Raw genomic sequence first — 25,280 nt, forward strand, 5'->3', positions numbered from 1 at the left:
AAATTACATTTGTTTAGTTGTATTGGGTCGGTAGACTAGATCTCTAGAAATGGGTGGTTGTACAGAAGTCAGTACTGTATGTTTGTGATGCTGATGGCTTGTCTTTTGAACAGCTTTTAAAAACATTCTTTATTTATACAATAACACATTTTGTACAGGTAGCTGAAGAAACAGTTTGGTGGTTTGTTTGCATGTTAACCAGAGCTTTTAGCCAGTAATGTGTCTTCCTATGCCACGGTTTCTGATTTTCTGTTACGTTTTTTTTTTTTTTACAAAAAATGTTCTTCTGTTTTTGTTTGTGCCTTTTTTTTTAACTGATCTCTCAAATTCCCTTTTTTAATAAAATCTTGTTTGTATTCCGTTGGTATGTTTACTTTTTCAGTTATTCATAGCATTTTCACTATAGAACATTAAAACATCAACAGCAGTTTGAAAAAGCCAACTTACTGATATTGTATTTAAACGTATTCTTCTTCTTCTTCTGACCAAACATTTGAACAGTATCTCCTCCTAGAGCTTTAAAGCTACAACCACCAAACTTGGGTCAGACCTTCAGACTGTTCTGACTCGGGTTGCTATATCTTTTCTAACTGATCCAACTTACAGTTTTCCTAAAAATGACTATCAAACCTTGGAAAAATCCCATAGACTTTCATTGAACAGTCTTGGCTGATCTGAACATTCCATCAAACTCCAACTGTCAAAATTAAAATTTAAACACACAGACTCAATTAAACTGCCATTCTATGTACTATTTTTAAGCCATTTAAACTCATTCAAACTCATTTAATCTATCTATCTATCCTGACCACTTATATCTATAACTGTAATATAACAACTATGTTATATATATAACTACCCTGAGCACCTTAGCAACCACATCGCTAGCTTTTAAAACTACTAAACTAAAACTTAAACTATTTAAAAACTTCAAGTTTCAAGCTTTTGAAACTACTTCAAACTTTCTGGCTAGGCTTGTTCAAGCCAACTTAAAGTTTGTCTACGAACTTTACTCATCTAGTTATTATTATTATTCAGATTTATTATGATCAATTGTGAGGACTCAGTCTTATTTTCATTCAACTTTATAATTATACTTCATTTGCCACTTACTAAATTCTACCACATACAGACACAATTCATTCATTTATTCATCAATTTAGTTGGTTCAAATAATTTTGCCTTCTGGATGCAAATCCTTGCTATACCTACTGTTAATGTTATACTGTAAATAGTGGTAACCTGCAGTTAGCTTAGCTTAGCTTAGACTGATTCAGTGTGATATTAAATACTTTTTTTCCAACTTGGATAAAACCAGTTACTTTAAATGCTACCATTTTTAGGATACCATTTTTTCGGTGCACTGTTCTGCAAATTTACATTAGTACAATTTACCATATTTTAGAATAAGAAAGTCAACAAATTAAAGTATGGGAAATTATTTTATGTTCAAATTAAAACTTATAAAAAACCTAATAAAAAACACAACAGTTCTAGTCCTTGAATCTGATTGGCTGAGGTCTTCCATGAGTACTGTTGGGTATTTTACCAGTATCAGCACTGGGACTGTTCACCGTTTATGGGACTGTTCACCACGCTGACCGGCTTAACAATAGTGGGCTATGACTATGTGAGCCTGGGCTACCACGCCGACTGGCTTAACTCTAATTAGACGTGCACTATGTGTAATGTTTAATTAACAAAATGGATACATTGCAATCCAATAGATAAGACCCCAGCACCCACCTGAGCAAATATCATAATTTAGTCATTTGATAATTGCTGTTACTTCTCCACTTCATCAGTCCCAGTGGCAGGATAACAGCTTGTTAATTCATGTTCGTGCAATGATGAGACGGAAAAAAGTTAGCCGATGTATGCCATTTTACTCTCTCGTGCAGATAAAAGTTTTCAAAGTTTTTTAGGATACCATTTTTTCAGTGCACTGTTCTGCAAATTTACATTAGTACTATTTGCCATATTTTAGAATAAGAAAGTCAACAAATTAAAGTATGGGAAATTATTTTGTTCAAATTAAAACTTCCTAATAAAAAACACAACAGTTCTGGTCCTTGAATCTGATTGGCTGAGGTCTTCCATGAGTACTGTTGGGTATTTTACCAGTATTAGCACTGGGACTGTTCACCGTTTATATAACACCACTTGTCTCTGTTGTCTCTGGACGGGCAGCTTTTCTCCCAGTGAGCGGCAATGGAGGAGGAGCAAACCCACTATAATTTTTGAAATACCAGTATTGTTGTGTCGTGAAATGTAGTTCTGTCATGACAACTCTCGGAGGGATTGGCATGGTAATGTACATGACAATGTTAATGTATTTGGTCTTGGCGGTAGGGCTGACAAGCTACACAAAATCGCTTTCAAAATCGCAGGCGATTCATTGCCAATTTTGAACACGATTTTGTGTAGCTTGTCAGTGAACTACAGCTCTGTGTAGTCAATGCCGATCCATCTGAATGCACGTGCTGGAGATTTACTACTAATCACAGGAGTGGCTTTACACAACATGCTGCTGTGAGCATGTAAGAAATACATACATGAAATAACCCCATATAGCATAAATGAATCACCTCGTAGCATATCTATACAGGTGGAGCTGGGGAACGTGGAGGGTTTCTGAAGCAAGCTGCTACTGCAAGCACTAGTCATAAATTTGAATGTTGAGCAGCGAGCTCACTGGCTACCGATACAGGAGAGAACCAATCAGCTGTGCCATGTGATAATGATTTCATTAGGTCAGATTCAGTTAGACCTATCAGGCTGCGCCATCTCAATATCGGAGGGATTGGCATGGTAATGTACATGATAATGTTAATGTATTTGGTCTTGGCGGAATAGATCTGCTACGCTTCTGCTACTGAGGCAGAGCAAGTACCGAGACTTGCTACTGCCAATACATCCACAACATGCTGCTGTGAGCATGTAAGAAATATTGCTGCTGCAAATATAACATACATGAAATAACCCCCCACAAAGCATGTGAGCCTGGGCTACCACGCCGACTGGCTTAACTCTAATTAGACGTGCACTATGTATAATGTTTAATTAACAAAATGGATACGTTGCAATCCTATAGATAAGACCCCAGCACCCACCTGAGCAAATATCATAATTTAGTCATTTGATAATTTCTGTTACTTCTCCACTTCATTAGTCCCAGTGGCAGCATAACAGCTTGTTAATTCATGTTCGTGCAATGATGAGACGGAAAAAAGTTAGCCGATGTATGCCATTTTACTCTCTCGTGCAGATAAAAGTTTTCAAAGTTACAGTGCACAAAAACCACTGGGTGGACTGACCTGAATTAACTGAAATAAAAGCAGAATATAAATGTTCTTTCTCCGTTTTCTGAATTACACAGCACACCGAGAGCACACGTCACACGAGAACATTTCTCCGAACTACACTACCCATAATGCATTTCGCTCGGAACTAACTCTTACAGCCGTAGATAGTGATCTTCAGCATCTCCTGCAACACTGTCATTAATATGACTGCGATAAGAGCGTGCTTCTGACGCTGCGTAAAGCTGAAATCAACCACACACTCATCACAATGAAAACATCGACCTTAAAAATAACGAATGTGAACACTGGGATAATCGCCGATATATATGGCGAACCCTCGTTGAAATGCATACACAAGAATGCTTATTTAATTTAACCGGTTTCATTTCCGTTAAGTCACCTAGTCAAGTCACCTTTATTTATATAGCGCTTTTAACAATACAGATTGCTGTGTTTTGTTCCAGCTGTATAAACACAGATGCTAAATGCTGCTTCTACTCTGCTTAATATTCACTCCGGCATACAATGCAAACTGCTAACATGACACTTAGTTTAAACTTGATTATGGTTGCTCATTTTTAAATTCAATTAGGCAGACCACGCAATACACAGAGTGATATGGATTAGAAGAGCATTCACTTATCTTAGATGTTGATTTCGCTGTTCTGAAGCAAGCTGCAACTGCTACGGCAAGCACTAGTCATATATTTGAATGTTGCGGACTGCACCATCTAGAGTTTCATGCCAGAACTCTGTATTTGTTTTGATCAAATCTGAGGTTTATTTATAAACATTTTTCCCTTTATTTATATAGTGCTTTATACAATTCAGATTGTGTCAAAGCAGCTTTACAGTGTTAAACAGAAGAAAAAACACGTACTGATAATGCAAGAGGACAATAGAAAACAGTTAGTTCATTGATGATTCAGTGATGTCATCATCCAGTTCAGTTCAGATCTCTTCCAATAATGTCTGTGCAGTCAAGTCAACAATGTTGCCAGAAATTGTGTCCCCAACTAAGCAAGCCAAAGCCGACAGTGGCAAGGAACCAAAACTCAATCTGTGAGAGAAATGGAGAAAAACCTGCAGGCTCAGTCGGGGGAGCAGTTCTCCTCTGGCCAGATGAAACTAACATGGCGTGGTTTAATTCCAGGCTGCAACACAGGTCAGATTGAGCAGACGACTTGTCTGGTTCTCCTAGTCTTGTGCCATTGGCTGACAAGGCCTTCACAAGGGATCTGTCTCTAGGGTTTGTCTAGGTGACATGGTCTCCGCTGACATTCAGGTCTGTAGAGGTCATCTCTAGGTGCTGATCCACCATCTGATCTGAAACAGACTGGATCTATATGGCTTCAGTGACATCGGAATAAGAATGAAAGAGACTAATATTAGCGTAGATGCCATTCTTCTTACGTAACGAGTAGCAAGTACATCGGGTATTATGGGAAGTGTACGCACCTATCCTCAATTAACGTTTGGATGTGTGTCTCTAGTTCTGAAATCTTCTCTGTCAGCCTAACTATTTCCCTGCATTTATCACATGTGAATCCCTCGCCACTGACAGAGAAAGCTAGTATGTAGAGTACATGTGAAAAGAAACGGAACGAGAGAGAGAGAGAAAGAAACGGTAGGTGCGAATGACAAGCTAACATGCTAACGCGCTGCACTCACGGTTTATATTTAAAACGCAAACAATATCAAATTAGAATGTTAGATAATATCAGAAGTATGGTGATAACTTATATTTTAGCAGTTTAAACAACAGTAAGTTATAGTAAGATAGAGATTCCAAGAAAAACAAAGCTACACGGGGCTACAATCGCAAACCACTCAGCACAGCAGACATGTCCACTATTTAGTGCAACTGATATGTTTGAAGTGTAATTAATTACTTAATTGCTACTGTAATTACTTACTTATCAAACAACATGTATTTCCTTCAGGCACAGAAGAGTACTTCGCTCCTGAGTACGACATGAAGGGCAGGTCAAGTCAAGTCACCTTTATTTATATAGAGCTTTATACAATACAGATTGTGTCAACGTAGATTTACAGTGTCAAACAGGAAAATAGTTTGTCAATAATGCAAGAGGACAATAATAAAGTAAATTTTTCAGTTAAAGTCAGTTCATTGATCATTCAGTGATGTCATCATACAGTTCAGCTCTCTTCCAATAGTGTCTGTATGTATATCCTAGGCAGAGGATAACTGTCTGGGACTGTAACGGAATTTACTTTTCGATAATCTCTACATCAAAGAATCAAACAGGTTATGTATAATGACATTTTCAGAACCCTTTTTATGTTTTATATTTAAGTTATAATTTTGAACAATTAATGTCCATCGCACGAGTCGTTGGTTATGATTACACTAATTAAACTAATTAGTTGTGCTCTGTATACACAGTCACAAGTAACGGAGATGAACCAACGTAAACTTCAAAGAATTGTAATGCTAAAAGAAGTCTCTAAGGCTTCTTTTTTGATGGTAGAATAAACGATCTGATGTGTGTTAAATTTCTGCAAAAACAGGGTGGTCCAGACCAGCATCACCTGAAGGAGTATGGCACCAGTACCTAAAGCACAAGCATCCATTTCTAATTTAAATGGACGGGAAAAATTTGGCGCTTTGAGGACAGGTTCGCTGATTAGTAAATTCTTCACACTGTCAAAAGCATGCTGACAAGGCTCAGACCACACGAAATAAACTGCAGGACTTAACAGGCTGGTAAGAGGATGTAAAATGATTTAAAAATGTCAGGAAAAATTACGATAATACCCAGCCATGCCTAAAAAGTGACGTAATTCCCATCGTGTAGTGGGCACAGGAAAATCAGAGATGTCAGATGTTCCTACCAATCAGAGGAATAAATCACCAGATCATCAAGGTAAGCATTGCAGTTGGGCACTCCTGACAACACAGTATTGACAAATTGCTGAAATGTTGCCGGAGCGTTTTGTAACCCGAATGAACCCATGAACTTATATTGAAGGAAATCATCCAGAGTTACGAAAGCAGAGATTTCAGCAGCGCGAGAGGTAAGGGGAACCTGCCAGTAACCCTTTAGTAAATCCAACTTGGTTACAAAGTTTGCAGAACCCAAATTGTCTATACAGTATTCCATCCTAGGCAGAGGATAACTGTCTGGGACTGTAACGGAATTTACTTTTCGATAATCTCTACAGAATGGAAATGTACCATCTGGTTTAGGGACGAGGAGACACAGAGAACTCCATGGGCTAAAACTGGGTTCAGCAAGACAATTTTCTAGCAAGTACTCTACTTCTGCTTTCATTACGGACCATTTTGTACTATTTACGCAATGTTAGGCATGTTGTTTAGAGAATCACAACTTATCTTAATGTCATGTTGTAGCATGTTCGTTTGAGTTGGAATATCACCAAATAGCATGGGAAATTCATTCATTATTTTAACAATGTTCTGCCTCTGTGCTTCAGTTAGATTAGTAAGAAAAACGGTCAAGGCCTGTAGTATCTCAGAATTAGAAAGCCTAGGGCTCATCTGAGCAATACAAAGGGAAATACCATCGTCTGCAAGTGACTCACCAGCAGAAGGCGATGATACTTCACAATTCTCGGCAGAGGTGCTGGAAACAACCGCAGCCAGAGTAGAAACAGAGCCAGCTTTCAGACCAGCCATCTCTACTGCAATCTTCTCAGGTGATTGAACAATAGAACTTCAACATGTTAGCATGACAGGTCCAAAATTTCCGTTTACGACCAGGAGTATGCACTACATAATCTGTGTCGCTCAGTTTTTTGGATACCACATATGGACCAGCAAAGTGGGCTGACAGAGCAGAACCAGGAACTGCTGAAAGTACAAAGACTTCATCTCTAGGTTGAATTACATGAGTGACAGATTTACTATCAAAGCAGTTTTTCATGTTTTTCTGAGCTTCAGCCAATGACTCTTTCGCGTACATACAGGCAGTATGTAACCGCTCTCTGAATCGACTAACATGATCTAGTATATTTTCCTTTGGTGACGAATCCACACTCAACATTCCATATCTTAAAATCTTGAGCGGCCCACGCACTGTATGTCCAAACACTAAATCTGACGGACTAAAACCAACGGACTCTTGACCAGTTTCGCAAATGCCAAATAAAACTAACGGAACCCCTTCATCCCAGTCTTTACTTGAGCTCAGGCAGTATTTGCGTAACACTGATTTTAGCGTTTGGTGAAAACGTTCGATTGCTCCTTGACTTTCGGGATGATATGCACTAGAATCTCTGTGTGTTATCCCAAAGGATTTTAACACCTGCCTGAACAGTTTGGAGAGGAAATTCGTTCCTTGATCCATCTGAACAATTTTTGGTAGTCCACATGTGGAAAAGAATTTGATTAGTGACTTTATAATAGCAGAAGTAGTATTTTTTCTTAGCAGAATTGCTTCTGGGAATCACATTGCAGAGCACATTATTGTTAGCAGAAACTGATTTCCTGATTTTGCAAAGGGCCAACACAGTCCAAAATGACATGCTCGAAAGGCTCACCAATTACAGTCAAATAGGGTCCCTAGTCAGATGTTCAGATATTGAACCAGTTTTACATGTCTAGCAGACATCCAAGAGAGTCCCTATTTAGAGATTCAGATATTAAACTAGTTTTGAACATCCACAGACGTCTATAGGGGGTCCTAGTCAGACGTTCAGATATCGAACCTGTTTTGCACATCCAGTAGACTTCCAAAAGTGGGTCTGAACTGACAGATGTTATACAGACATGATCTGAACGTCTCCCTGACGTCACATGTTTGCTGGGTCATATTATCATTTCATATTAAATAAGTAAACTGCATTAAATAATTGCAATGAAATCATAATGCCACTGATATGACAAATGAAAATGTTAATGACACGATTTCAGTATTCATAAGGATTCATTTGTAAGTCTGTTCATATGTAAATAATTTGTGTTTTAGGTGTTGTCAATATGTCAGTAATGCACGTTTAGATGCTGTAAATATGTAGGTATTGCATGTTTCCGTGTCTATGCAAATGTATGTTTGGTAGAACCACACTTACATAAAATACATACGAATACTCATGAGATCACGTTGTATGAGCGACACACGCTAGAGCAAACCTCTTCTGATATGTGATGTGCTTTATGTACTGTATGTGTCGATCATTGTTTAGATGTGAATAAAGCCTAAATGACATATGCTCATAATTTAAAGGGATTGTATCTCTTCACAAGACTTACATGGATTAAACCATGGCCGCAGGAACATATTTTATCGGGGGTGATGAGAGGTGGGGCTTGATGTTGTGGGGCGGTGAGGGATTTTTAACAACATCCCAATATTAAACTGCCCAAACAACACTCACTTACAGATGAACATACAAATGAATGAGGATAGAGTTATATGTGAACACTCAGATCTTATGATTAAGTAAATGCTAAATGAAATATTTAACCCTATGAACTATTTAACTGCATGAGTCTTTCCTAATGATAAAGTCCTCTATATTCAGCTGATCAACAATGTCTGTGTTAGCATGCATAAATTAATCTCTTGTGAGACATACTGCTCCTCAACCAGGTTTTGAGACATTTGAGGGTGGAGAAAATTCTCTCAGATGAAGCAATAGAAACAGGACGGCATAGGCAGAATTTTAGCAGTTTTTCTGCTTCTACAAATAGAGATCTAGTTTGAGAATGAAGTCTGGAGCGGCCTGCTGCAACATCTTGCACTGTTTCACACAGAGCAGCCCCTCTGAATCTTTAATCTCTCCATCAGCAGATTCACACACTCTGTGGCTCCAAGAGCGGTCGTCTTTTCACCCTGCAGGCTCTTTGCCACTGCCTCGCATGGCTCAAATAGTGCTTGACAGCAAATGGCACTTTTCCACTGCATGGTACGGCTCGGTTTGCGTTTCCACTGCAGTTTAGTACCGCTTTAGTGTGGGCGGGATTATAGACATGTCATTAAAATTTGTTCATTCCGCGTCATCCCGCCAAGCTCTCGCTGGATCTGTTCCTTGGCTATCAACGAGAAGAACGTCTGTACTTCCTGAGCAGACATTATTTTCTTGTTTAAAAAAGATGCTCTCATTCGAAACTGTTGCATTCACTCAAAAAAGTTGCGTTCGATCTTCGCTGGCTGTGCTGATTTAATCTAGCTGTCTAGTGTCTTGTGTCGCAAGTTCAATGACACAGGCAGTGACGATTCTCTCCGGCCAATCAGTGATCAGCAGGGTTTACACGTCACATTTTGGTAACGGTACGGCTCGCTTGGAACCTCAGCCGAGGTGGTACTGAAAAAAATACCAGGTACTGTACCCAGTGGAAAACCCCCCAAAAGCAAGCTGCGCCGTGCCGTACCACACAGTGGAAAAGCACCAAAAGAAGACGGAAGAGGTGTTTGCCTTTTAGTGCTTGCTCATAAAGTCCATGTATTTTGGCTCTTGTATCTCCTCTTACTCGTTTGTCCTCCTTCAAAGTTTCGAGTGTAGTATCACTGAGTATGAGAAACAACAGCGCTGAATCTCTTTAGTTTGCACACACCTTCTCTTTGGGCCTAAGCCCAAAAGGTTGACAGTGATGTCTTCACAGCCAAACAATGATTCAAAGAGCTGCGTTTTGCTGATTCTTTAATAAGAACAGCAACACCCTGGACAAAATGTAACCCTTCTGCTATAAGACTTATTTCACGTGCAACTTCCTGAATTACAAGATCAAGAGAATGATTGCTACAATGCACATACAGTGTCAGTGAGTGTGGGCTTACTTTTCTCAGCCGTGCCTGAACACCAGACAAGCGGACATGTTACTACCACCATCCACCAGTCTCATAAAAAGGACTTTCACACACATGAACAGTGTTTCCACAGTAGTGTCAGCACAGTTATAAAATCCTAAAAAAAATCACAATGTGACTCAAGATTACTGTCAACATACTGAACACTGCAAGAAAACTGCAGTGCTGTTGTACAATCTGCTGTCAGTCCGCAGAAATCACAGTCTTAGGCACAAGATCATTTTTGTCTGAACAGCATGCGCAAACTGGGCTGTGTCGCTCATTGTAGATTGTAGATTGTAGATTGTAGGTCCGTTCCATCATCAACTCATACAGCACACCATCCCAAGTGGTGTCACCTCTAAAAGACAGAACCTTTTTCCCTAAGAATGCAATAGAATGAAACAAAATCTCTAGGATGTTTCTCGCTGTTTTCTGCTCTTTAGCTGCAGCGACAGATAAAATTGTGTTTATTGGCGTTTGCTTTCATCCAGCAAGTACTCTGACAACGTCTTTATGAATTGGCGATTTTTCATAAAGTAAATTTTGCTGTGAGTTTGCGCCGGTTGGAAAATCCTCTTTCCACAAAAAGCCTATCTGTCTGCCCTTGCTTGGATTTGATTGGCAGCTTGGCAGCATGCGAAGCAAAACATGCAGTCCATCTTCACATCATAGTGTAGCCAACCCCACTTGTCAAACCACTGTGATTGAAAAGAACTACCTGTCCTGACTTTGTTGCGGTGATATTGAGATTAGCAGAAGGCCCAGACTCAGGTGTTGGGATAGTCCTGCTGCTGTTAGCGTTAACATGGATATCCCACTCATTTGCTGATCCGTGCTGCTGGGAGGAGACCATCATCAACAGTCCTTCTGTTATCAGACTCAGATTCATTTTTAGATTTGTTGTTGTTGTTTTTTTAGATTCTGGTGGATTTTCAAAGAAATCAGATATTATTTTTTGACTCGCCATAGAGGAAATACTCACTTGTTTTCTCATTTGAATATTCTAATTTTAGCGTAGTCACGTCACTCATGCCAGAACGACTTTTGAAATATATTTATTTCTCAAAGTTACAAAGCACATTTGACAGATATATAAAAACATATATTGCATATATAAAAACGAAATAAAGCAAAATAAAGACCTGCGGCTGGCAGATCAACGTGCTACTTCTTTTTCTCTCCAGCATGGTAGGACAGGGTGCCGCTAGCAATTTTGGGCCCTATGAAAGAAAATGAGGTTGGGTCCCCTACCGCACCAAACATACAAGCCAACCTAGTTATCCAAAATCTTTGTCTGCAATTTAATAATACTGACCTACTACTTTTGCTATTGCTTTTCACCACTAGGTATCAGTATTTAGTCAGAAACCTACCCGTAGCCGCGGGAGTATATAGGTTTCGTTTGTTCGAGATGCGTCTGCGCTGCATCTCGGCTGGGGGGCGGGGCCGCAGTAGGGGATTTTAAACAAAATCCTAATATTAAACAGCCCAAACACGTATAGATGAACATACAAATTAATAAAGAAAGAAATAAATATGAGAGCGAATATATATTTGTGCTTTTGTGATTTTAGCTCAAAAATATATTTTTTAATTTAATGTTTTTATTATTTTAAGAGGATTTTACTAAATATTAACCTCTAAATTGTGCACCATTCATCATCTGCAATATCATGGTGTAACCTCTAGATGGCTGTAGAGCCCTATATATAAATACATATGCAACCAGGTTGAAAAGTTGTTGTGTCACACATAAGACTTTTTTTCACACCCTGGTTTGAATGTACTGCACATAGAGTGTGTTTCATGTCTTTCTCATCTGTTGCCATAATGTGCATGAGTGTCGTGAAGTGCCGCGAGAGCTGCAGATGAGCAGCGAGAGTTTTCAGTGCGGAGTGAATGTGCAACGTGAAGTGGAGGATCGAGGTCATTAAAATCCATTAAATCACAAAATATAGAGAAATATGCACATACAGTGAGTTATAAACTCGTTCTCGGTGGTATGGTGACTCGGACGCTGTGTAATTTTGCATGTCAACAGCGATTGCTGACGAACATGTCCGTGTGGGGAAGCTAACCGGTTCTCACCAAAGCGTAAGTGTTGATGATGTAATTTGTATGTGTACTGTTAAAAAAACATAATTTATGCATAATATAATGCAAACCAGTGTTATTGAAACAGTTATTTTGGGAGAAAAGTGCTCCAAAGACCCTTTGTGTTTCCGGTGCGAGTGTAAAGCATTCAAGTGAGTGTCGTTTACTTTTATTGATTGTAAAAGTGTTTATCAGTGTTTCACTGGAACGAGTGTAATGGTATTATTGTTCTAACATCATGTGTTCCAAATGTTAAGGAAAAGTTTTGTATTTTGTCCCTTTATCATCTGCAGAGGGAAATCGAGTCAGCATAGGCCGTGCTAGGGTGGTGATGAGCTGTAAGTTTTAATCATCAAATTCATTTTTGAAGTCCTATGAGTACTCATTTACTAATGTAAGGTTGACTGAGTGTTAAATTGTGCAATAGTGTTTGTAATGTATTAAGGATACCCAAAAATGCAACTTCAGATTTCCTTTCCATGTTCTTTTCGTGTAATTTGAGTAGCCTTATTTGGTTTGACAACTTTGATTTGTTGACGGATGTTACACCTATGTGTCTATTTGTTTTCCAGCATGAAAGGCTACTACCGTTGTCTATGTTAGCTGGTTATTGTGAATGTGGGGAAAAAGAGGCACACTCATTTTGTTGTGAAGATCAAACTTTATTATTCTCAATGGCTGTATGTTGTAGGTAATTTTTCTGTCCCAATCCCCCAAAATTTGCATAATGCTGCGCTGTTCCAAGTGCAGTCTGGAATAAACGGCCCCATTTAAATTTTTCATCCTGTTTCCGGTGTCACAAATTCATTTTTGACAGTCAGGTAGAGTAGGAGGGAAAAAGACAACGGTAGTGGTGAAGAGGGGTCGAGTAACAGTTCCAAAGAGGTCGACGATGTGAAGTGTGGTGTGCCTGGAAAGCCTGCGGGGAAGCAAGGGACCAGCTTTCGGAAACGCAGGGGGGAGTTCACCGCTGAGATAGTTGGCAAAGGAGACTGTGAGGAATCGCCTCTTCAGGTTGCACTGCAGTGACTGTGACTGTTTTATGACTGTGTGCCATTCAAGATAGAGACTTCATATGAACATGGATCAGGACGATGATGTGTCGGCTGCCCAGGCTGGAACCAGCCATGATGTGGACAGTGCTGGGGCTGCGAGTCATGGAGATGAAGGTAATCCGGTGGCAGAACTCCAATCACAAATATTGGAGCTAGGTCGAAGACACGACCAAGTAATGTCAACCCTTGCTAATATGAGTAATGTTGCCACTAGGTCATATGTTTATATTCCGAGGGAGCATCAAATTGTGCCCTTCAGTGGTGATTATGTTAAAGATGGTCAGTCTGTCGATGAGTTTATTGATGAGGTTGAACGTGTAATTCGGGTAAGGGGTTTGAACACTGATGACCAAGTTGATTTCATGCTTTCGCATCTAAGAGGTTCAGCCCTAGATGAAGTCAAACTGCGTATGGGGGAAGAGACCAAACAACCCAGTGATCTGTTTTCATACTTGCGGGGGGCCTTTAGGGAGAAACGCACTACACCTCAGTTGTTGCATGCTTTTTATGCCCGCCGACAGTTAGAGGGAGAAGACTTCCGTGACTTTTCTCATGCTCTCTCTCAGCTGCTGAATTCTGCTCTCCAACAGTCCCACACTGCTGTGTCTGATCCCCAGCTCGCTTTAAGAGATCAGTTCATCGAAGGCATAAGAGACATGACTCTGCGTAGAGAGCTACGCAAGCTTGTCAGAGAAAAGCCTCAGTCCACCTTATTTGATGTCCGCGAAGAGGCCGTGATGTGGGTTGTGGAGGACAGACCCCGTGGTGCTAATATGGCCAGGACTCGGAATATTGTGGGTACATGTGCTGGGGAGATGTCAGAGCATTCAATTTCAGTCAGTTCTGCACAAAGTGACAGAATGGTGGCCTTGCAGGAGGTTGTAAAAATTATCACTCAGCAGGGTAAAGCTATCGGAGAACTCACTAATGCAGTTCGTGAACTCACTGTACAAAAGGCCCATTCCAGTGGTAGCCAGAGTGGAAAGCCCAAAGTCAAGCCCAAGTATACAGATGATGGCCAACCCATCTGTTTAAGGTGTGAAGGGGTGGGACATGTAGCTAGACAGTGTCCTGCACCATGTAGTTCCAAAAGCCAGTCCACTGCCTCCACAGGTTCTGTGGAGCAGGGAAACAAGGCCCCTCCATTGCTGTAAGCCGAGCAATGCGAGGAAAACCAGAAGGCTTAAGATGGTAGTACATTAACAAAAGAACGTTTCCTGGAGAGTGCAGTTGGCAAGTGCCCTGAAGTTGATATTCACATTGGGGGTGTTCCAGTTAGATGTCTGCTAGACACAGGAAGTAATGTAAGTACCGTAACTGAAAGTTTCTTTAGAAAAAACCTCCATGGAGAAGACAAGGACCTTCACTGCACCTCTAAGTGGCTAAGAATTACTGCAGCAAACAAGCTACCACTGCCATACTTGGGCTATGTTGAATTGGACATCCAGGTGATGGGGTTAACTATACCTGAGTGTGGGTTTTTGATCATCCGAGACGGAGACACTGCTGAGCCAGATCCAACGCCCCCTGGTATCATAGGCATGAATATCACCCAGAGGTGCAGAGAGTTTGCACTGACTGAGTTTGACACGACTTTAGGAGGGAAGCTGGACTCTGTGTGGAGGGAAGACTTCAATCGTGTACAGAAAGTTGAGCTGGTAAAAACAATGTCGTCAGCCAGAGTTAGTGGTAAAGGCAAAACCCATATACCAGCATCATCTCTAGCAACAGTCTATGCCAGAGTAAACAAGAAGACCACTGACACCAGTGCGTGGCTGCTGCTGGAACCAGGGAGTGCACCATTACCAGGCAGATTGATTCCCATGCCCACCTTAGTGTCGCCCCAAAGTCGAGTGTTTCCAGTTCAAGTGGTCAACTTTTCCCAGGAAGATGTTTGGCTGCCTCCTAAAGTTCGGCTGGGGATACTTACCCACTGTCAGTGTGCCGAAAGTGACGCTTGTGAGGTGAGATTCCAGCACATCTCTGCTGACCATGAGGAGGTGAGAATCGACCAGAGAGACAAACCAATGTCTGATTCTGATCTAAGTAATCTGTTAAGTAGGCTGCATATAGGAGGTACTCCAGAACAGCAAGCAAAGCTTGGTGTACTATTCATGAAGCATGCAGATATGTTCGCAGTTCGTGATGAAGACCTGGGATACACAGATCGGGTAAAGCATGAGATCCACTTGACAGATGATACTCCCATTTCTCAGCCATATCGCAGGATACCACCGACTCAGTTTGAGGAGGTCAAAGAGCATATCTCGGGTTTACTTCGGAAGGGGGTCATACAGGAAAGCTCAAGTTCCTTTGCATCACCCATTGTTCTGGTGCGCAAGGCTGATGGAAGTCTGAGGCTGTGTGTGGATTATAGGAGACTAAACTCCAAGACTAAACGTGATGCTCTTCCATTGCCGCGCATCGATGAGAGCTTGGATGTGTTGGGTGGAGCGCAAGTATTCTCGACAGTAGATCTTGCTAGCGGTTACCATCAAGTTGCGGTCCATGAGAAGGACAGACCTAAAACAGCCTTCACTACACCATTTGGCCTTTATGAATACTGGCGGATGCCCTTCGGGCTATGCAATGCACCCGCATTGTTCCAGCGGCTCATGCAGGCCATCATGAGTGACTTAGTTTTCCAAATTGTGCTCATCTACTTAGATGACTTGTTGGTGTACTCTTCCACCTTTCATGAACATCTGGTGCGCCTTGAAACGGTATTTAAAAGGTTGAAAGAAACTGGGCTGAAGGTGAAAATAGAGAAGTGTCATTTCCTGCAGGCAGAAGTGAGATTCCTTGGCCATCAAGTTTCAGCTCAAGGTCTGAGTACAGACCCTGATAAGATAAGTGCAGTTCAGAAATGGCCAGTCCCTAGCACTCTCAAGGAACTCAGATCATTCTTGGGGTTCTGTAGTTATTACAGAAGATTCATCGAAGGGTTCTCCCAGATAGCTGGGCCATTGCATGATGTAGTGAATGTGTGCCTCAGAGAGACAAGTCCCGTCAAGGCAGCTCAGGTGTTTAAGAGCTCTTGGTCTTCCCAGTGTCAGACGGCATTTGAACGTCTCAAAGACAAACTTACCAGTGCCCCAACACTGGGGTATGCTGATTTCACACTTCCATTTGAGATTGAAACTGATGCGAGCAACCTGGGGTTGGGAGCTGTCTTGTACCAGCATCAAAAGGGTAAGAAGACTGTGATCGCATATGCCAGTAGGACGTTGAGAGGGGCTGAGAATAAAAAAAATTACAATCAAAATATAACATATAACACATATAAACTGCAGAGTGAAAACTTAAGACATAAAGCACGTTACTTGTATCAGGTTATTCATTTATATATTTTCAGACATTAGTAAAAACTACATTTAGTAAAAGCTGAAATTTAAATGTTGATTTGAAGTGTCAGTTATTATTATTGTAGTCAAATCTGGACAGAGAAAGCATTTTGTTAGACTACTCATACTAGCTAAAGTGTGATAAGTCACACAAAAGTCATCAGAAAAAATATTGGCTCAGTGTGACCAGGGCAATATTTTAAAACATAGAATTGAGTGTTTACATACCATGAACAGAGATATTCTGTGGTCGAGATGTGTATCCTATTTGAAAAAATCTGCATCGCAGTCAGCAACTAGTAAATTGAGATTCCAGTAGCTTTACTGGCATGGTAAAAAGGCTTTACAAAGCATTGACAGCGCTTCGAACCAATGGTGTTGAGCATTATCAAATTTAGAGGCTACAATTCATAGTTTTCAGTCACTGATTCTGATCTAAGTAATCTGTTAAGTAGGCTGCATATAGGAGGTACTCCGGAACAGCAAGCAAAGCTTGGTGTACTATTAATGAAGCATGCAGATGTGTTCGCAGTTCGTGATGAAGACCTGGGATACACAGATCGGGTAAAGCATGAGATCCACTTGACAGATGATACTCCCATTTCTCAGCCATATCGCAGGATACCACCGACTCAGTTTGAGGAGGTCAAAGAGCATATCTCTGGTTTTCTTCGGAAGGGGGTCATACAGGAAAGCTCAAGTTCCTTTGCATCACCCATCGTTCTGGTGCGCAAGGCTGATGGAAGTCTGAGGCTGTGTGTGGATTATAGGAGACTAAACTCCAAGACTAAACGTGATGCTCTTCCATTGCCGCGCATCGATGAGAGCTTGGATGTGTTGGGTGGAGCGCAAGTATTCTCGACAGTAGATCTTGCTAGCGGTTACCATCAAGTTGCGGTCCATGAGAAGGACAGACCTAAAACAGCCTTCACTACACCATTTGGCCTTTATGAATACTGGCGGATGCCCTTCGGGCTATGCAATGCACCCGCATCGTTCCAGCGGCTCATGCAGGCCATCATGAGTGACTTAGTTTTCCAAATTGTGCTCATCTACTTAGATGACTTGTTGGTGTACTCGTCCACCTTTCATGAACATCTGGTGCGCCTTGAAACGGTATTTAAAAGGTTGAAAGAAACTGGGCTGAAGGTGAAAATAGAGAAGTGTCATTTCCTGCAGGCAGAAGTGAGATTCCTTGGCCATCAAGTTTCAGCTCAAGGTCTGAGTACAGACCCTGATAAGATAAGTGCAGTTCAGAAATGGCCAGTCCCTAGCACTCTCAAGGAACTCAGATCATTCTTGGGGTTCTGTAGTTATTACAGAAGATTCATCAAAGGGTTCTCCCAGATAGCTGGGCCATTGCATGATGTAGTGAATTTGTGCCTCAGAGAGACAAGTCCCGTCAATGCAGCTCAGGTGTTTAAGAGCTCTTGGTCTTCCCAGTGTCAGACAGCATTTGAACGTCTCAAAGACAAACTTACCAGTGCCCCAACACTGGGGTATGCTGATTTCACACTTCCATTTGAGATTGAAACTGATGCGAGCAACCTGGGGTTGGGAGCTGTCTTGTACCAGCATCAAAAGGGTAAGAAGACTGTGATCGCATATGCCAGTAGGACGTTGAGAGGGGCTGAGAATAAAAAAAATTACAATCAAAATATAACATATAACACATATAAACTGCAGAGTGAAAACTTAAGACATAAAGCACGTTACTTGTATCAGGTTATTCATTTATATATTTTCAGACATTAGTAAAAACTACATTTAGTAAAAGCTGAAATTTAAATGTTGATTTGAAGTGTCAGTTATTATTATTGTAGTCAAATCTGGACAGAGAAAGCATTTTGTTAGACTACTCATACTAGCTAAAGTGTGATAAGTCACACAAAAGTCATCAGAAAAAATATTGGCTCAGTGTGACCAGGGCAATATTTTAAAACATAGAATTGAGTGTTTACATACCATGAACAGAGATATTCTGTGGTCGAGATGTGTATCCTATTTGAAAAAATCTGCATCGCAGTCAGCAACTAGTAAATTGAGATTCCAGTAGCTTTACTGGCATGGTAAAAAGGCTTTACAAAGCATTGATGGTGCTTCGAATCAATGGTGTTGATCATTATCAAATTTAGAGGCTACAATTCATAGTTTTCAGTCATGTGACTGGCTCAAAGACCTGGCGGGCAAAACATCCATAGAATTGCAGCACAAGCTTGTCAGCTTTCCATTTGTTTCCAATCCACAAATATTTAGATCTTTTGATGACTGGACTTATACATCTTCGTCAAACTCAAAGACATCTGATCTCACTAAGTGACTCTACGTAGGACAGGACGAAACCATGCAGTGAATGGATGGGGGGGTAATTTTGCCGGAAATGCAGAAATAAGCCGTAATTTCATTTTATTTGTAACTCTTGGGTAGATACATCTATAATTTCTATTGCATTACTACTCGTACTATCACTGCTAATAAAACAGATGTCTGCGGGCCCCAAAAATGTGTTGGCCCTTAGAATCGTCTTAACTTTCCCCCCTTTAGCGGCGCCCCTGTGGTAGGAAGTTAAATTAAATGAAAAGTAGAGGATGTTAACTGTGAAACTAAACAAAACTGATCAATCGGTCACCCTCTAAATTTCAGCAAAGGAGAGATAAGAAAATCAATTTGTGAAATCCCTGCGGCATCGTGCCTACAGCTGAATCATTGCTGTGCTGATATAGAGCTAGATTGCTCTCCTGCTTATGTGATATTGCCCATATATCATGAGCATTCAGATTTCTGACCAGTATATGTTTGAAATCCAAACATACACAACACATACACAAGACCCCTGGCACTGTTCATTTATTTATTTTTAGTAAACATTACACTACAACACTACAAATTCATTGCGATTAAACTTGTGTACTGACATTCGTAGTTTCTTTCTCATATCCATTAGCAAGGTAACGAGAACTCATAATTTTAAATTTGTATTTTTTAAAGTAATACTTTAAAAGCTATTATCTAAAAGGTTAGGATGTCAAAGTCACAATACTACAATGCATTGCAAAATGAATGATCTCACAATGATGTGGTATTCATTTATATGACAGAGTTTCAGAATATTCAGTCATTCAGGGTTTACATGTTTTAACACTTAATGACTGCATAACACTTATTTAAAAAAATAAATACACAGATTATTGGTATGAAAATAATAGAGCTTAAAGGGGTCATATGATGCAATTTCAAATTGTCCTTTCTCTTTGGAGTGTTACAAGCTGTTCGTGCATAGATAAGATCACTAAAGTTGCAAAGACTAAAGTCTCAAATCCAAATAGATATTCTTTATAAAAGTTAAGACTTGTCCACACCCTCCTAAAAAACCTCGTTTAAACACTCCCCCACATGTCTACGTCACAGTGTGGGAAGATTTTCATAACACCGCCCAAATGTTCACGCAAAGAAAGAAGGCGTAACTTTTATTCTTGCTGTAGTATTGTTGTTGCCACCGCCGCCATGTCGTGGAGATGCTGTGTGTTTCGTTGTGAAAGTGAAACTACTTCATTTGTCCTTCCAAAAGAGGAGGATATCCGTTTCGTCATGCCTAGAGCTGATCAGTGCAGGTCGCTGAGAAAATACATCAACTTCGCGCTGTGAATCGCCGGATTCGCTTTCACCGTGGACGAAGCGGAGTCCAGCCCGGGGTCATCACATGTGGTTGCCTCAAGCCCACTGGCCGCTCCTTCGTCGAATCCGCCAGCCACGCCGTTCTCAAGCCCTCCGGCCTCCGCTCACTCAAGCCTGCCGTGTGTGATGCTGTGTGTTTCGTTGTGAAAGCGAAACTACTTTGTTTGGCCTTCCAAAAGAGGACATGACTAGAAATTAGTGGTTAAGTTGTATTTACAACACTGTTCCAGAACAGTTCAACCCAAATATTGAACCTGCAGAGTAGCCTACAATGCGTCTGTGCACAAAGGCTGTTTCTATAAAGTGGGGCAGTTCCAACTTTGCAAGGACAGTCTGGCGCTTCTGACTCACAGTCTGTAAGTACGTTTTCATATTTAAAGGATTTGCCACTATTGATTCAAATGCGAGTTTTGAGCAGTGTAGAGTAGCGCTTGTTGTTTGTCGTTTCTCCGATCACAAATGCAGACATGGTTTTATGTTTACGCGGCGCGATACGTAATGCAACGCGTACAAAGACGGTATAAGTCGTTATAATCAGTAATTATGTCCCCACTGGATGCAACAAATGCCTAATTTGTAATGGGTTTAATTGGTGTTGTCTCATCGCGCCGGTACACGGCATCACAGTATGGTAAGGGGCGTAACATTTCCATCTCACGCTTGAGGTATTCGGGCAATCACAATGCACTGGATAGCTGGCCAATCACAGCACACCTCGCTTTTCAGACTGATGAGCTTTGTAAAAATCGACGCGTTTCAGAAAGGCGGGGCATAGAGCAGAAACAATAATGTACAGTATGTGGAAAATAATGTGTTTTTTTAACTTTAAACCACATAAACACATTGCATTACACCAAATACACAACATAATGTTCTTTTTAGCAACGTCATATGACCCCTTTAATATAAACTCAACTATCTGAACTTTCAAGAACCAGCTGAATGAAAATTGTCATTGACACACAAGAGTAATATAAACAAAATAATTTGTCATAAGCAAAAGGCCTTACTTAATTTTTGTAGCTCATTTTAAGCCAATAGTTCATGATAAAAGTCTAGGTTTAATGAACATTTGTAATCTTAATTTGTAATTGTACTTTAATTTTATTTTAAAATGAATCCTTACACATGTTTAGGTGCAGCATATAGTCAGATTGATTTAGTCAGTCACATTAAAAGTTTTTGACTTTGACCTTTGAGTAACTAATGAATTGCATATTTCAGTACCTGAGAAAACATTCTTACAGAGTTGATTTTCTTTAAAACTAACAATAAATAAAAGGCAACGTGTTGTTCTAAAAACATTGAGGTTGCAGAACAGTTTGAAACATTAGCTATCGCTATTGTAAATAATGGACAATATTACAACAAATCTATGGCTCATTCTGTCCCATTACCAAACAACTGCAGCAGGAATGTGAACAAGTACACAATATCCAGGTAGAGACTGAGTGTTGCAAAGATATATTCTTCAGGACTCATTGCATATTGCTTGGTCCCCATCAGCAGCTGTGTATCAAAAGCGAGAAACTGGGACAGAAGAAGTGAGAGAAGAGAAAGAGACACGGGTCAGTCTACCTTATATCACCTTGATCACATGACAAATAATCATCATTTAAAACCATAATCCTTTCTTGACTAATCTGCTTCTCACCATCGTGAAGACAACAGCTCCTATGCTGGCATAGACCGCATGTAACCAGGGAACCTTTCAAAAAACAAAGCAGTTAGAAAGTGACTAGAATCTTTATTTGGACTCTTAATGCTTTTTTACAGATTAGGACTGGTATTATTAGCCAGAATCTAAAAAAATAATAATAATAAAATACAGTGCTACCAAACTTTGTTTGGTAAATTGAGCCGAAAACTCAGTGAGGTGTTCAGGTGCTGCTGCAGTTATGTTGATTTGAGAAAACCATCATACTGCTATCCTGTTTAAACTTAAAATTATTCTTCTCCTGAGACTAACATTTCTGACCGTAACTCCTAGAGTTTTAGAGCTACAGCCATCAAACTATCAAAATACGCTAGCAACATGAAAACATTGCTACTTAATTGTCTGTAACAATTGCTTATTAAGGACATATTATGCATGGCCATATTTTAGATCCCATAATCCTGCCCAATACCTAAACTTAACAACTACCTCACTAACTATTAAGTAAGGAATAACTGACGACGGGCCTTTGAATTATTAGGAATTAATGCACATGGGTGTGCATTATTTTCTAATCATTCAATTGACCGGAGTCAATTATTCCACTTATACTATGGTTACCACACCTCAAATATTGTTCAGATGTTATTTAAAGACATTTGTCAGGTTTTTCTCCTTAAAACGCTCATGTGGGTATGATTAATTTCTTACACATCTCATCCCACACCTCAGTTGATAATTCTAAAACATCATTTTTAGGGCCGGATTTATGCACAGGCATTCTAGGCATGTGCCTATGCTCATAAGTCCAGGGGGGCCCAATTACAATGTAGAGAAATATTTATAATTGTTATACCATGGGCAACTTACAACAGCAAAAGCACCAAAATCCCAGATGACATTGAGCAAATGAATTTAACAAACAATAGGATAAAACTATTTCCATGTTTTCCACCTTTTAAGTCTATGGAAAGCACACTAATGGCACTTTTCCGCTGCGTGGTACGACTCGGCTCGGCACGGCTAAGTACAGCACGGCACGGCTCGGCACGGTTTGCGTTTCCACTGCAGTTCAGTACCGCTTTAGAGTGGGCGGGATTATTCACATGTCGTTATAGTTGCGCCGCCTCTACTACCACGACTCCTAAAAAAATGTTTCATTCCGCGTTGCCCCATCAAGCTCTTGCTGGATCCGTTCCTCTGCTATCAACGAGAGGAACGTCTGTACTTCTTCAACAGACAACGAAACAGCCACTTTTTGGTTGTTAAAAAAGGTGCGCTCGTTCAAAACAGTTGCGTTCGAGCCGTCGCCCCATCAAGCTCTTGCTGGATCCGTTCCTCTGCTATCAACGAGAGGAACGTCTGTTCTTCCGTAACAAACAACAAAACTTTTTGGTTTTGAACAGTTGCATTCGATCCTTCGCTGGCTGTGCTGATTTAAATCTAGCGGTTCTGTTGTGTTTGTGGCACAAGTTCAGTGACACAGGTAGTGACGTTTCTCTCCGGCCAATCCATGATCAGCAGAGTTTACACGTCACGTTTTGGTAACGGTACAGTTCACTTGGAACCCCAACCGAAGTGGTACTAAAAAAAGTACCAGGTACCAGGTACTGTACCCAGTGGAAAACCCCCCAAAAGGGAATCATACCGAGCCGTACTGTGCAGTGGAAAAGCACCATTTCTTTCTCCCTAGGCACACACATACAGTACAGTCACGCACAAACACAGAGACATAAACAAACTTGTCAGCACTGGCCTGCAAATTTATCAGCAAAATAGTTTTGCTGCTGAAAAGCTACATGACATTTCTCAGTAGCAAGGTGGTAACTTTACTGTTCTTGAAGCAGTTAAACTTAGATTTGTCTCTTCACCTATTAGTACAATAATAATTTTACAATAAAAAAAAATAATAATTCAACTCAAATAATTCACACATGCTTAATCTCTCACTCTCTCTCTAAAATCTGCATTAGACTGCATTAATAATTAGCATTAGTCTCCATTTCAATGGCTCAAGCCTCCTTTATCAGCTCTAAAATGATATTTTGGAATTAGCAATGGAAGGTTTGGGATGGTTGCGTAAGAAATTAGTAACACACAAGTTTAAAACATGACAAAAACATGACAAATGTCTTGAAATAAAACATCTGCAAACAATGTCTTGAGGTCCAGGCCATTGAATTATTAGAAATATAATGTACACCCGAGGTGGTAATGCAGTCATGACTCCAGTCAACATTCCTTAATTAAATGGTCTTTCTCTGTTCTCAAACGAGTGAGAACTATATTGAATCTTCAGTGCCTGAACGTAATGGATGAACGTTGTAATCCACGGAAACCGTTACGGTGTCGCAATTAGTGAATATATAGTAATCATTATGATATATCATTATTTTTGTTTGCTGTTTTGGGGTGGTAATATTATATATTAATAAGGGGGGCCCATTTTTTATTTTGCCTGTCACAAGAGGTAAATCTGGCCCTAGTCCTAGCAACAGAGGCTTGAACCTTTAATAGCAGACTAATAATGAAGTTTTTAGAGAGAGCGAGAGAGAGAGCGAGAGAGAGAGAGAGAGAGAGAGAGATTAGTCGTGTGTGAATTACGTCTGTGAGTTTGTGTCTCTCAACAGTGTTCAGTAGCAGTTCTGCTTCATGAACAGTGCCGTAGTATTTCGCTAATGACAAATGACATGTAGCTTTGAATTTATTGAAATATTTTACTGAAAATTAGGGGTGTAAAAAAATATCGATACATTGGAGTATCGTTATGGCAGTTGTTTCGTTTTGAGTTTATATCCCGACCGCTATATAGCAGTCTTCTTACCTCTGAACTTAAACAGTGAAAACGTGTGTGTTCCGCTCCTGCAAGGTTTGTCCAGTCCCGCCCGCTCTCGCAAACATTCTAATATTGCATATAATTTTCGCGTATCAGGGAGCATCTATCAATGGGGAATATTTAAAACTTTTTTGAATGAGCACTCGCGTTGTTCACTTTCGCGATCACGCGCACTCTGTGCAAAGGGAACGCATCTTTCGATATAAGATATTTGTCAATGAGCTCCGGATCTGTTGAGTAGCAAATCCTCCACCATGGTCTTGTAGGTCATCCCTCCTCTCGACCCATGATCAGTCAAATCTGACTCCTGCAAGCACTTAATTGTTCCCCCTTTACTCGTACTGCACAAAAAGTGGTTCAATAGCATTGAATGTTACAGGGACAGATTAATGCAAATGCAGATGCCACTGTGTTCTGGTTAATATATATATATATATATATATATATATGTATGTATGTGTGTATATAATATATATACTTTTGCTAAGGTTTGCATATGGTGGTCTGTTCTAAATGACAGTTTTCCTAAAATTATATC

The 25,280-nt window shown here is 40.3% G+C and overlaps 1 long non-coding RNA gene across 1 annotated transcript; it reads left to right on the forward strand.

Moving 5' to 3' along the window:
* Nucleotides 1-25,126, forward strand: LOC107654805 (uncharacterized). Its single transcript, XR_001630370.1, has 3 exons — nt 1-11; nt 13,076-13,079; nt 25,057-25,126. It is a non-coding gene; the product is annotated as an uncharacterized LOC107654805 (long non-coding RNA).
* Nucleotides 25,127-25,280: the final 154 nt, after the last annotated feature.

This window comes from Sinocyclocheilus anshuiensis, unplaced genomic scaffold, assembly GCF_001515605.1.
Source record: "Sinocyclocheilus anshuiensis isolate Anshui unplaced genomic scaffold, SAMN03320099.WGS_v1.1 scaffold819, whole genome shotgun sequence".
NCBI lineage: Eukaryota > Metazoa > Chordata > Actinopteri > Cypriniformes > Cyprinidae > Sinocyclocheilus > Sinocyclocheilus anshuiensis.